General features: G+C 39.0%; 1 protein-coding gene across 5 annotated transcripts in view; it reads right to left on the bottom strand.

Annotated features, from left to right (window-relative positions):
- The window catches only part of znf536 (zinc finger protein 536), a 234,989-nt gene that overhangs the window by 199,527 nt on the left and 21,905 nt on the right, over positions 1-13,557 (bottom strand). For all 5 annotated transcript variants that reach the window (XM_008404913.2, XM_008404917.2, XM_008404919.2 and 2 more), the window contains one exon: positions 7,767-7,845. The gene's annotated coding sequence lies outside the window, so the exon portion shown is untranslated. The remainder of the gene's footprint in view (positions 1-7,766; positions 7,846-13,557) is intronic.

Raw genomic sequence — 13,557 nt, 5'->3', positions numbered from 1 at the left:
TTAATGCATTGATCACTATATGCAAATCACATTTGCTTTTATTTTTTTGCCAATCCATAGTATTAATTAACGGCTTCGTTTTAACAGCACCCCGCAATCCCTTTGGACGCTGCAGTCGACTTCAGAAATCACCTTTACCCCAAAAATCCCCCTTTTCCCCCCTGCATCCCTCTCCATCCCCCCATAAGTCCCTCAGTAGCCATGGAAATGAACGGTACATGGCAAGGGCCATAAATCAGGAAATTCAATTTGACCATGAGCTCCAGTAGTAACAGTAAAATATGAGTGCTAACACAGCACACAAGTAGATCATTCCTTACTGGTCATTAAATTGCTTATTTTACGACAAAAAAAAAAAAGTTTCACAACTTAATTTATGGAACATGTCAAGAGGCGTAATATTCAGCCGGCAAAAACGTTCAGATTTCTTCTTTTGCCCAAGTGAAGCCTGTCAAAGATAAAAATTAGTAACTGAGAACACTCTGCAATGAAAATAAACAGTTTACCTGAGAGATGACATGTTAGAACTGCAACCCCCACATTTTTTTTCCTCTTTTTTTTTTACAAGATCAAACTCAGATCAGACTAAAAATCTTGTCACAGATTTTTAGTTGGATTGAGGTGTGGGATTTGATTGGGTCATTCTAACACATGGGGATACATTGTCTTAAAATGTTTCTTTGTTGCTCTGGCTATAAATTTAGGATCAGTGTTCTGCTGGAAGATGAATCTTTTAGAGGATTACTTTCAGCTATAATTATCTTTCTGTCAGTCGGAAACGACAAGTGAAAACTAGTACTTAGAACTACAATGCATCTCTCCTCTTGTGGTTAATGTTTAATGTACATTATCCCTAATATGCATTTTAAAAATTGCAAAAGTTTGATAAGATTCGCTGTCCTCACTAGGCCTGTCAATAAATTTTTTGCTGGATGATTATTGTCATTTTGAGATCATTAATGGCATATTAATGCAACTACACCCCCTCAAAGATAAAAAAAAATGCTATTTTCAAAAGAACATTTAAGACTAGAACTCTAAATATTTTAAATATCCAAATTAAATAAACAAAACAACTAAGATAACAATATTTAAAATGGATTAATAAGTCTCTTGTAACTACAATTGCATTTCAAGAAATATTAATCATTCAGCTTAGACAGGAAAAACAGACAAAGTGCCAGTTAGAACTTTTATGAAAAAAAGTGTCATTTTTCTTTCGGTTTACATTTATGCACTGATTCTTGCGGGTGCATCACATAAAATCCTAATAACATACATAAATGGTTTGTGGCTGCAACATGAGAAATTGCAAAAAAGCTCAATAGAAAACAATAAATGCAACAATACATTTGAAAAGAGTCGAATCCTTCTGTAAACCCACTTCTGTGAATATGATAACTCATTATTTTTGAACAATGCTTGAACTTTAAAGTTGTGTAACAGTTATCCTTATATTTATTTATATTTTAAAGTGGAATATTTTTGGTGGATGACGTTTTATAAGAGAAAGGAATGTGTTAATGGATAAACGTAGTCATCAGACACCTGACTGCCCTGTGTGTTGATGTTTGTGCACACATGAGAGCGGTGGTGGGCTGGGGCATGTGGGGGTTGTTAACCAGCCTGGCCTAGCTGCTCCTGCCAGGATGCTGGTGTGTGGGATTAATAATAAACGCTTTTTGAAATTAATTATTATGCCTAAAATGCTCTTTTGTGATTTGCTTTGAAGAGCATGTGTGTGCGGATGTATGTGTGTAAAAAGGGGATGACGAGGGGGTGGGGCGGTCGAGGGGTGGCTCGCTTGCTCATTTGGAGAGCTTTTCCAATTATACAATTAGTCTGGAATGTAGGCCAGCAGTTCCTTGTGGTCCCCGACCCCGCATCGTAAGTGCCCTCACTTAACTTTTTTTTAATTTTTTTTTTATCCATTTGTTTGCCTGTAGAACATGTGTTAACAGTGTTTTAAAAAGTGAAGGTTTTTGGAGGCGAAGAACGTTCCGCATGCGGGGAGAGGAGACGGCGATGGCTGATGGCGGAGTGCATCATGGTAGACGCTGCCAAGCTACAGCCTCAGCCGTGAATGGGGTTACGTGTGAAAACCGATGGCCATGCACTGATACAGTACACAAAGCCATCGGGTTGGGGGCCTCTCTGGTCAAATACTGTTTGTTGTGTTGTTTTGACCAGCAAATCCAAAGACTTCTCCGGACCACCACCACTTTGTGAAGATGGTCGTGTTAGCTGGTCTGGAAGCGAACACAAACACAGCACAATGCTAACTACTGTTGCCTCCCTTTCATTTCCTCTACAATGAAGTGATATGATAAATGGATTTATGATGAAGAACAAATTGTTTTATAATTTGGCCCCTTTGTGAATGTCCCCTCGCTCCTGCCTGCCTGCTACCAAGTGTGCTGTACTGGGTTTAATATGAAGCAACAACAACAGCCAAGTGCCATCTGTTGGCATGCGGATTTTCTGTAATCTCTCTTTACTGATTACAACAATGAATACACAAACCTCTTAAATAATTATCCCGCAATGTAACAAAAAAAAAAAGGCTAAATAATTATAATCATTAACTCCCACCAAGTCTGCCACTCCTCCAGCAAATGAAGGCTGTCAGAGAGGGAGGAAGAGATAAAAAGAGAAACTGAGCGAGAACGGGAGGGTTTTCTTATGCCAAACATGTCTTAATATACCGACGGCTTAAAGAGAACACAGAAGTGGCAAATTTAACCCAAAGAACTAATAAAAACAGACCTATCTCCTTCAAAATAACCATACATTTTGTTTTACTTTGTAATTTAGTTTATACAGAAATTTTAAATAGCAATAGTTTGATTCAGTTCATTTTCAGTTTTAACTTGACTGATGCTATTTTCATTGGATTTCAAAATACTTTTAAAGTTGATTAATTCAAGGCTGGATATTTTGAGAATTTTTTTGTTTCCCATAAACAAAATATTTTCCTAATTCGAGAAGATTTATATACACACACATATTGTTTTGAATGGACTGAGCTTTTCAACTTTTGTAAGAGAAATATAAATATCAATTACTATCAAATAAGACTACAGATATTGTGATACTGTATAACAGGAATAAACCGATCATGTTTTAGGTCAGTTGGGATTCCCAAAATATTTCTGTTTGTTAAATTCTAACAGAGAAAAAAAAAAATCTTATTTTCTGAAAAATGCAGAGTTTAGAAATAAACCAAGATTGTTAGCCTTTTAAAAATTTCAAGAAAGTCCAAATGATGTTGTCAGGCATTTTGGACGCTTCTGATTTTGATCTTGAACTAACTGGTGTAGTTTAGGACAACACCTCACACACACCACTTCCTCGTGTGACACCATGGAAAAATCAAAGGTGCTCAAGGAATCAGGTAAGATATTTGGAAGAGAATTGTAGACCTCAACAAGTCCGCTTCATCTTTGGGTGAAGCTTCTGGAAAAGCCCAGGTATAAAATTGTTCAGGAAGGAGACAGGTTCTGTGTCCAAGAGATGAATGTCTGTACCCACTTAACCATGAAGGGCCTGGTCATTGGGTCAGAGGTCACTGGTCCCAGGAAGAAACCATTTATCCAAATTAATAGAAAAAAGTCAGATTATAAGATCACCATTCTTGGTAAAATGACTCTTTGTCTATAAGGACTATTAGCATTATATAAAAAAGGGGAGAAGTTTGCAATAATCCTTATTGTAAGTATAGAAAAGGAAGAACCATGTTGCATTCACAGAACTGATGGACTTCACAAAGTAGATGGCAGCATAAGGAGACATTATGTGAAATTATTGAAGTAACATTTAAGACATAAGCAAGGAAGAACCATGGGGTCTTCCAATGACCAGATGTAGACCACAGAATTACCCAAAAGATGGCTTAGATAACAACCATGTTTTGGAATAGTCATTACATTCCATCGAGAACTGGTGGGCAGACCCAAAAAGGTGTGTTAACAAAGTAGCCTAGTATAAACCTGGGTCAAAATTCCAGCCAACTGTCCTACTCATTCAATTTAAACAACAATTTCAACAAATAATAAGGGAATGTATGTTAACTTCTCAAAGAAAGTCAACATACATTAACATACAAAAATTATTGCTCATTATTTTTGACATTTAGTGAGGATAAATAATTTTAGTAATTATAACTGACTGAAACTACAAACGCTTAGTCAAATCCATTGTTACATTTGGGGGAAAATTGGTTCTGTATGTTTATATGGAGCACATGTAAATATCTGGTTTGAAGTGTAACCCAACTTTTTTTAGTCAAAGACACCTGAGACCACTTCTGATCTGGGCAACAAACCATAACTGACAGAATCTGGATGAGGAAGCATTACCAAATGAAAAAACTGAAAACTGTCCTATGGCTAATTTGAATGTTTCACATTTTAATGTTGAGTAAAAAAATAATAAGATCAGAAAAAAATGCTCAAAATATCTAATTTATTTGAAAATGTAGTAATTATATTAAGGATGCAGGGGGAAAAAAAGTATTTTTTAAAAAGGCAGCCTGTCTTTTAATGAGTCTTCAAGGACTGGAGCGCCTGTTTACGCACCTCCCTCTATATAAGTCCTCCAAGAGTGTGAGCGTCTGCAAGTTTGTGTGTCAGTGCTTTGTGTGAGAAATGGTGTGAGAATACGTCAAGGGTAGCATGTGTTAGCTCTGCTTCCAATATGAGATAAATCTGTGGCACATACCTCCAATATGACACAAGCCAAAACGCCATGACTCACCCATGCTATATTTGATTAATAAAACTACAGCAGGCAGAACTAACTCCTTTGCAACCAACAAGTGCCAAGGCACACTTTAGATCAAGACATGTAGCAATATTTCTGCATATTTTAATGTTTAATGAGTGATTAAGTATATGAATTTCAGATATCTGTGTGGGATAGGAGTTTTTCACCTTAGTAACACATCTGCAAAGCAAACTTAATGCCATGATGGTTGTTATAAAGGTCATTTAGAATGTATAAAATAACACCAATTGCATTTTACAGAACAAAAAAATAACATGTCTTTTGAAAAGAACAGTTAGTTAATATGTGAAAGCCAGCCTAACACCTAGCTGCATTCCCTCAGACACCTAAACTCTATTTACAGAAATTCATTTAAAAACTAAAAAAAAATAAAGAAATAAAAACACCAACATGAGAAGTTGAGTGATTAATAACATAATTGGAGAGAGGAATAAAGGATATCAGAAATGCAAACAAGAATGAAGTCCTAAAGAGTGTAAGAAAAGAAAGTGAGAGTAATTTCTATGGTGTGTGAATGACAGCAATGACGATGATGAGGATGGTGATGATGATGATTACCTGCTGATTACAAACAACTAGGTTGGATGAAGCCATTTAACTTCACAAAGCGGAGACGTCCCCTGACTTGTCAACCAACCTGCCATCGCGGACACACACGTGCGGATCTGGAAGTATCCATCACGGTGAGGGATGGGGTGGACGCGCTCCTCCACCTCCACCAATAATGCTTTGCACCTGTTTGCCGTGTCACCTCTGCGCGCTAATTATCTCATGGAGGCACATTGCGTGGGAATGACAGAGATGTGGCTTTCTTACAGACCATGTGGGCGCATGTGGTTTTAGCGTGTGTTAAGGGGAGCGGTGCCTCATGTGTTATTATCGGTTGTGCAGACTTGTCCGATGTGTTAATGTGTGTATTCCAACATTGTGGGGATGAGAAGGCTTATGTTGGTGTTCATTAATCTGATCTGTGAATGATGTCACACCAACTTAACCACATTCCACACAAAATTTAGAAAACCAGTTGAATTTACTTGCTGTTGTGTCCAGAGACCTGCTACTATTCCAAATTAGCCTAGGCTGCTTTTTGGAAGACCTGCTTGAAAAGGGAATTTCATATATATCTCAAGAACTAAAGACTTCTCCAGAGAATACTCTAGAGGTCTAAAAATCAGAATTAATGTTACTGAGTGAGAGTGAATTAATACGGCATGCATCAGAGCATGAAAAAACCCCAATAACATTTCTGCCTAAATGCACTTTGTGATGTGAATGCCCTTTTGAAAGCATGTAGTTACAATCCAAAACATCCACCAAAACACAGTACAGGATCAGAATATTTCTCTACATCAAAATTTATCAATAAATGTGAAGCAGAGAAGTTTCAGAGATTGGTCAACAAAAGCCCAAACAAACTTTCCATCCGACCTATTTTAGCACAATTTGAAATTTATCAGTTTTTATTCATTTTATTTTATTTTTTGGTTTGTGTTATCCTTTTACCCTACCATACAAAATCATTCTATCCAGTGACAATTTCTGCAATAAAATGCAATACAAAATACTGCAAAGAAAAAATACACCTCAGTGCATTCAGGGCTATAGATGAAAACCGATGGCCATGCACTGATACAGTACACAAAGCCATCGGGTTGGGGGCCTCTCTGGTCAAATACTGTTTGTTGTGTTGTTTTGCCCAGCAAATCCAAAGACTTCTCCGGACCACTACCAATTTGTGAAGATGGCCGTGTTAGCTGGCCTGGAAGTGAACACAAACATAGCACAATGCTAACTACTGTTGGCATGCTAACTACTGTTAGCATTGGGCTAATATGGCTGACATGTCAATCAAAGCATCAGAGACAATAGAATCCAGGGGTGTTAGCAAAAATCACATTTTTTCACCAAACACGTAAACTGTAAATTGAGGGAATGTAGTGTTGCTGGTTTCTATGCGGTTTGTGTGATATAGCCATGTTTGTGTCTTTAGGATCTACTGTGTTTTTCCTCATTTAGTGTTGGAATTGGATCTTGTTGTGGTAGAGAATAGCATTTGTAATTTAGGTTAACCTTTACCCATTATGTGAATATGCAATAAGCATATAATACATGCACACTGCATAGTCACGTGTAAACATAGCATAGAGATCATAGTAGACTGAATATCCACTATATTATACAGCATATGTCTGGATTGCTTTATTTGGCAGAAGTGTTACTGGGTACAGGTTAACATTGTAACAATTTATTTCTATGCATTAATTAATTGCAGTAACATATTTGCATTTTACAAAGTTACACAGTTTGCTTTATTGGCATTCCAATCAATAAAGGTAAAAATAAAACCAGAAATTCTGCTTTCAATAGGGTTAGTAAAAAAAAAAAAAACATAACATAACATGTTTCTATTTGGAATCCTGACCGCTAAAGAAGTTTCATTTGATTCATTTCAAACTGCTACTTAGAAATGTTGGCTTCAGAACATAAAACAAGTTATGAATCAGTTTTAACTCAGTTCAGTTTAAGTAAAGTTCCCAAGGAAATCATAATCACTTAGAATATTGAACCAGACTTTGGTGCAGTAGGGCTATTTCTGATCACACTGGGGAAGAGATCACATTTACATTCAAAGTTTTACTTGAGAATAAATTCTTAGACAAACAGCTAGCACAAATTAGCTTCTATTTTGCTTCCACAAAAATTGACACATCAAAATATTCTTCTGGTTGTGAAAGTTTAGGGGGAGTGTGTGTAACTTTTACACACTCCAAAGTGAGCCACTGACAGACCAAAACAGTGATAGGAAGCTCCAGGAATTTATAATTACTAGTGCAAGTGAGAAGTATGGCAGTGGTTATGAAGCCCATAGTTAATTTTCCCAGATAAAGTTTGGAATAAAAAACATAAGTGCACGGGTCTGTGAGTGTGACAGACACCTTTAATATCCTCCCGCTCCCCTTGATCAATGGGTGTGATCGTACCTGCACGGCTGCCTCTCCAGCGGATGCCGGATGTCAGGAAGAACGCAGACAGTTTCACAGAAGGTGGGACGACAAGAGCCTGTAAACAAAGCACACATACCAGGAAATTCAGCGTCACTTGCATTTGAAGCTTGACAAGTTTGCAACAGTGATGACAGAAGAAAAATACCCATTAAAAATTTTATTCTGAGTCTCTTCTCTGCAAACCCGTCTCACAGCTCGACTCGTTAGTCTAACTTATTGGGAAATCATTTCAACTTTTACAATCATTCTGCATATGTATCAACCATAAATGCTTGCGTAAACCAGTGATGAAGCTTTATTTTTTAAATACCTTCAAATCTTATGATCTATAATTTGGCCTTTTATACCTCTGAAAAAGAGAAAAGCATAATAAATACTGTATGTGAAAGGCACATTTTAGATGTTGGGTGTTTGTAGGAGACTGTCCTTGAGATCTTCTCAAAACCAGCATAAAGGAGCACCTTCTGGTCTGAAAGTATTTAATACACCTGGTTCAAGCACCATGGTGCCAAAAATGAAAACAATGTTTCCTCAGACTGCATTGTGTGCCAGGATGGCAGGTTTCCGAGCACACCCTATAGGCTGAGGAGGAGTACAACGTTTTAGAAGGCTGGAGCTCACATTGTAGGGAAGTGAGTGACAACAAAGTGACAAGGCTTTGTCTGGAAGGCCAGGCCAAGGCAATCAACAACAGCTGCTGGCATGCAGTGCTGAATGTGCCACAAGGTTCTGGGCAATCTATAGCAGTTTCACTGGGAACTGGTTTTAAAAGTAATGCAGTGACCATGTAAGGAACAACCCAGAGATCCAGCAAGACCAGGGTCACAACTACATATTATTCAGGTGGATGCAAACACATAAATTGGCGCCCACCCGCCCCCCCCCAAAGGAAGGTATGTGAAGGTGAAGGAGCACATTTCTCAGGTGGATGCATACACAACATACAGCATGTACGCTGTATGCGTAAACACTGTATGTTGTACGACAGAAGGTATGTGAAAGGTAAAACTCACTATATTTACCCTGTTATGGGCGTGAGGTAAAGGAGCGTAAGGGCGCCCAAGTGTATGCGGACACATCATCAGCACGCCGCCTCCTCCAGACGGGATTTTGACGCCCCCTCTGGTGCAGCGCCCCTATGAGTTGCATGCACTGCATGCCCACTTTTCGCGCCACTGAGCAAGACGATATGAAAATTGGCGGGAAGGCTGGCTTTTTAGGTCCTTTTTTTTGTTAAATATGCCCACTGATGAGGGTTAAAAAACACTGCGGTTATCCATGTCGAAAACGGTCCAAAAATCAGTGATCAAATTTATTATGTCTATATAAAATGAAATACAAATGTAAGCCATATCTTTCATTTTCTTTGTTGCAAACATTATTGAGTCAAATTAAGCACCAGGTATTTTCAATGAATTGTGAAATGACTATTTTCACAATTCTAGCTTGGTGTGTTTTTAAGCTTTACTAAGTTGAGAAATCTAAAATATGGTGCTTTCACTTTGTTTCATGTGTTTGTTTCATGTTTCATCAACATATCAATTTCTTTGCAGCTTACTAAACTGCTCCCTATTTACATTTCATTTTTTATGATATTTCAGCGGTTTGCATAAACCTGTTCAAGTTTTTCAAGATGAGAATGTGCACAGACTTGGTTCTGCATAATTTTCAGAATGAACTTGTGCTGTTTCTTTCCTCAGAAGATCATCTGTCAGTCACACCATTAGCAAAATGCCCGTGGTTTTTAGGGCCTCTTTTTTTGTTGTATCTAAGTCTCTTTCTGTGATCCATTAATATGGAGATGTTGCTAAATTTGAACCTCCAAAAAGAGGCTCAACCAAATCTCATGGATCTCTGAATGAGAAGAGGCAGCCAGGCATATACAGGCTGGTTCAGTCCTACAAGAGAGGGGTGATGGCAGGGGTGAGGGGGGAGCTGGACAGGGTGGGGGGACACAGATGTGGAGGGTCTGCAGGAGGGCCACCCAGATTTACCCACCACTACTTTTTCAATGGAGCGTCAAGAGGTAAAACTCACACTCATACGCAGGGAACACACACCCCGCTCACACACAAAGCCGAGATGTTGCCTTAAGTCACAATCTAAATTGGCTCCCAGGGGCATACTGACTACCTTGTTCACCAAAGGCATTGTGTATGTTTTCTGAGTGCTTAGCATATGCTGTTGTAACCTGAGATCCTCTGTCGCACTCTTACTCTCTTATTTCTCTCCGTCTCCTGTTTGCACACACGGAAACACAAGCACACAAGCACACAAACACGCAATGCTGCCAGGAGTTGCTCCCCTTCTCTCCCTTTTATGTTTTTCCCATCAGAAGGTTAATTAAATTCAAAATAGTTTGCATCTACCTATTAAACCATGTTGCACCAACCGCCCACCAGACAATCGACACAGACACAACCACAGGCAGGGTGGCAGGGGTGGGAATGGCTGTGTTGGGGGTCTAATACAAGGAAAGTAGAAGAAGAAGAAGGAAATCTGCCCATATCACAGGCAACAAGGAATGTCATGTCTGCCTTTTTTCTTTCTTCTACAATATTACAATAGCAATGTGAGAAAGTGAACCACACGCAGATGCAATGTTACATACAGTCAAATGGTACATCTATAAGTGGGTAAAACATTGTAAAGGGACACACATGTTTCCCCCCAAAATCTGCCTCATTGATGTTGTCAAGATCAAAAATTCTAAATGCAGTCAAAAGAAGAGCTTGCCAAGCACTTTCCAGAAGCAGATGTGCACTGCTAGATCCGTTATTGTTCTCTACTGGGGGAGAAAAACGCAGAAAAAGCTCCTAACACTTGATTGAATCTGGTACATCTCTGATCTGATATAAAGCTCACTGCAGAGTAATGAAAATAGCTAACATTTTAAGACAGTCTAACCTTTCCTGTGTTTACCTTATTAAAGAGTGTGTACCTTAACTGGTAGAGCAGTACACACAGGAGGCGAGGGGTGGGGGGTAAATGTGTATAAAGCAAGCAGTGTTTAAGCAGGCGAGAGCTAAAGTAATAGGCAAGAGCAGTGAAGTGTTGATTCTACAAAAGATGCGAGAGAAAAATTGCACCTTAGTGCTCACACACACACGCACGCGCACACACACACACACACACACACACACACACACACACACACACATTCCTTCCCCCTCCTCAATCTACTCCCACAACACGGCCGGCTGCCTGGCAGCCGAAGTTAACATTTTCAGAGAAAATATTCCTTGCCTCCAATAGTCCGATGTAATTCATTTTCCATCTCTGTTCATTAATCATTGTTAAAATTAGTGATCCATTTCTTCCACTCTGCCATCTGCACTCAGCTTCCTAACAAACATGACACCTCGGTGCATAATAAAAGCTGACAGCTACGAGGAGGCCTTTCCAAATAGCTTTCTGCATATGTGCACCTCCGTGTCTTGACGCCGTTGTCAGACAAAAGTAGGTTGTTTGGACCACCACTGGCTGGAGACAAAAGCTGACGAGTGCATGAACATGCACGCACATATTGAGTATATGGCACCGCATATGTACATTTACAGGCAGTAAAAATATTTGATGTTAAACAAAGCGACATTTCTAAGGCTAACCCTCCAAACATGCCAGTGAATATGCAGAACTACAGCCGGGTCTCTTCAGCACTGAGTCGGTTAATGTCTAAATGGGCTCGCTAAAATGAGAAAAGCAGAAAGATTTGGGTTGAGATAAATCGCTGCATTTAAAAGAAGCAAAGGAATCAGAGTGAAAATGAAACGGGTGCAGAAATGTTTAAGTGTGCTGTTTACCCATCCTCGTTTTTGGCTTTAGCGTCAGCTGGAACCGCGCTGTACTTTTCCATTTGCCTTTACTTCCACCAGCCATGACATCTGTGTGTATTTGCTGTGATATTGTATATCAGCTCTGCTACACCCTGATCACACTTGGGTAGGAGCTGCTTCAGCCAAAGGAGGAAACAATGGGACTAAGTCATTGCAGGAGGATCCCCATTGCTAGGCCACAAGTGTCTTTCAACTTCCTGCCAACCCCAAACTTTAACCTAACCTAACCTAACCGACTCAAACCATCATGAGAGTACAGTCTACTTTACTCAAACCTCAACACATTTTATTTGAATTTAATTTGAGAGTCAAGTGAAAGGTTGTGCATAAATGTGAAATCATGTGAAGGTAACACATCTTGATTTAAATTTTTACTAGAAATAAAAATGTGTAAACATGTATACATCCACTTTGACTGCAATATCCTAAATAAAAACAAACACAACCAATTTCCTTCAAAAATGTAATGTAATATCAGCATAAATTCAGTTTTGTGAAAACCTCTGAGGGTTTCTTTCAGAAATCATTATTTCCATTTGTACACTTTACAAATATGACCTTTATGGAAGAGTGACCGTAAAACAACACAGCTGAAAGAAAGCTATGCAAATTCCTGTTTAAATCTAAGTCATGTAGTGGCAAATGGGTACCTGACAAGTAAAACCAAAGTTAAACCTCTGGGCTCTCCACAGAAAACTAAAGAAACATTAAACATGGCAGTGGCTGCATCATGCTGTGGGAATGCTTTTCTTCAGCAAAGACAAGTGCGCTGTTGGCACTTAACATAGGGCAATTCTGGGAAAAAAAACTGATTTAGGGTGACAGATTTGTGAACCTAAACATCTGCAATGTAGACCAAAGCAGGTTCAGATGTTGGAATGGCTTCGTTAAAGTTTGGCTCAATTCCAAATTAGAATGTGCAATATTTGCTTTCAGGCACTCAACATATAATGACTGAGTTTGAACTACACTGCAACTCTTAGATGTACAAAACTACAGACATACTTCACAAGACCTGCAAGTAATAATAGAAAAATGTGCTTCTAATGTTAACTTAGGCGACACAATACGTGTACATATCACTTTTCATTTTTTATACACAAAAAATATCATTTTCCGTAAACTTCACAATTATGTACCATAGTATGTTGTTATGCCATTACATTTCCCTAACAATATATTAAAATATGTGGTCATAAGGTGACAAAAGATTTTAAAAAAAGAAAACCAGAGGTATAAATGATTTTGCGAGGGACTAAAAGGTGGTTAGCTTGATACGCTGGGATACTTAGGAATTAAATGCTGTCACCCATTTTTTTTCCAGTCCATTTATTGTGCACTTACTCACGGTTAAATGAAGCAAGACAACACTCTAATGTTAGACCGTTTAATAGCCGCAATATTAATAATGTTAATGTCTAATTGCTGCATTTCTTGGTTGGATGTGAACTGAGCAGGTAATGCAGCCATGGAGCTATGGGTAAAATCCCTCCTGTGCTCTCATTACTCAGAAATGTAGCACAAACGTGTGACTCTCTGCTGAATTTCTTGCATCAGAGAACAGCTTTTCCATCTTAAATCAAAATCATTCAAAAATCCACCATGTGAATGTGAATACTTCTCAGTGCTTACTAAGAGAACCCTCCACGTGCATTTCTGCTCCCTCCACTATGACCTGTCCCTTCTCATGTTCCACAAGCACACACACACACACACCCGCACACGCACACACACACACGCACACCCACAAGCACAAGCACACACACGTGTGCAATCTGTAGCAGGCAAGCCCACGCACGCTCATCCGCGGAGTTTAAACCCTGAAGATCCAGCACTACTTTACACGTCTGGCTGTGCCCTGAGCACACACTATCAAACACAGTCAGGCTCTCAGGATGCTGAGGTGTGTGTGTGTGTGTGTGTGTGTGTGT

The sequence above is a fragment of the Poecilia reticulata genome, linkage group LG3 (assembly GCF_000633615.1).
Source record: "Poecilia reticulata strain Guanapo linkage group LG3, Guppy_female_1.0+MT, whole genome shotgun sequence".
Taxonomy (NCBI): Eukaryota; Metazoa; Chordata; class Actinopteri; order Cyprinodontiformes; family Poeciliidae; genus Poecilia; species Poecilia reticulata.
This window is presented reverse-complemented; position numbering and strand designations above follow the sequence as displayed.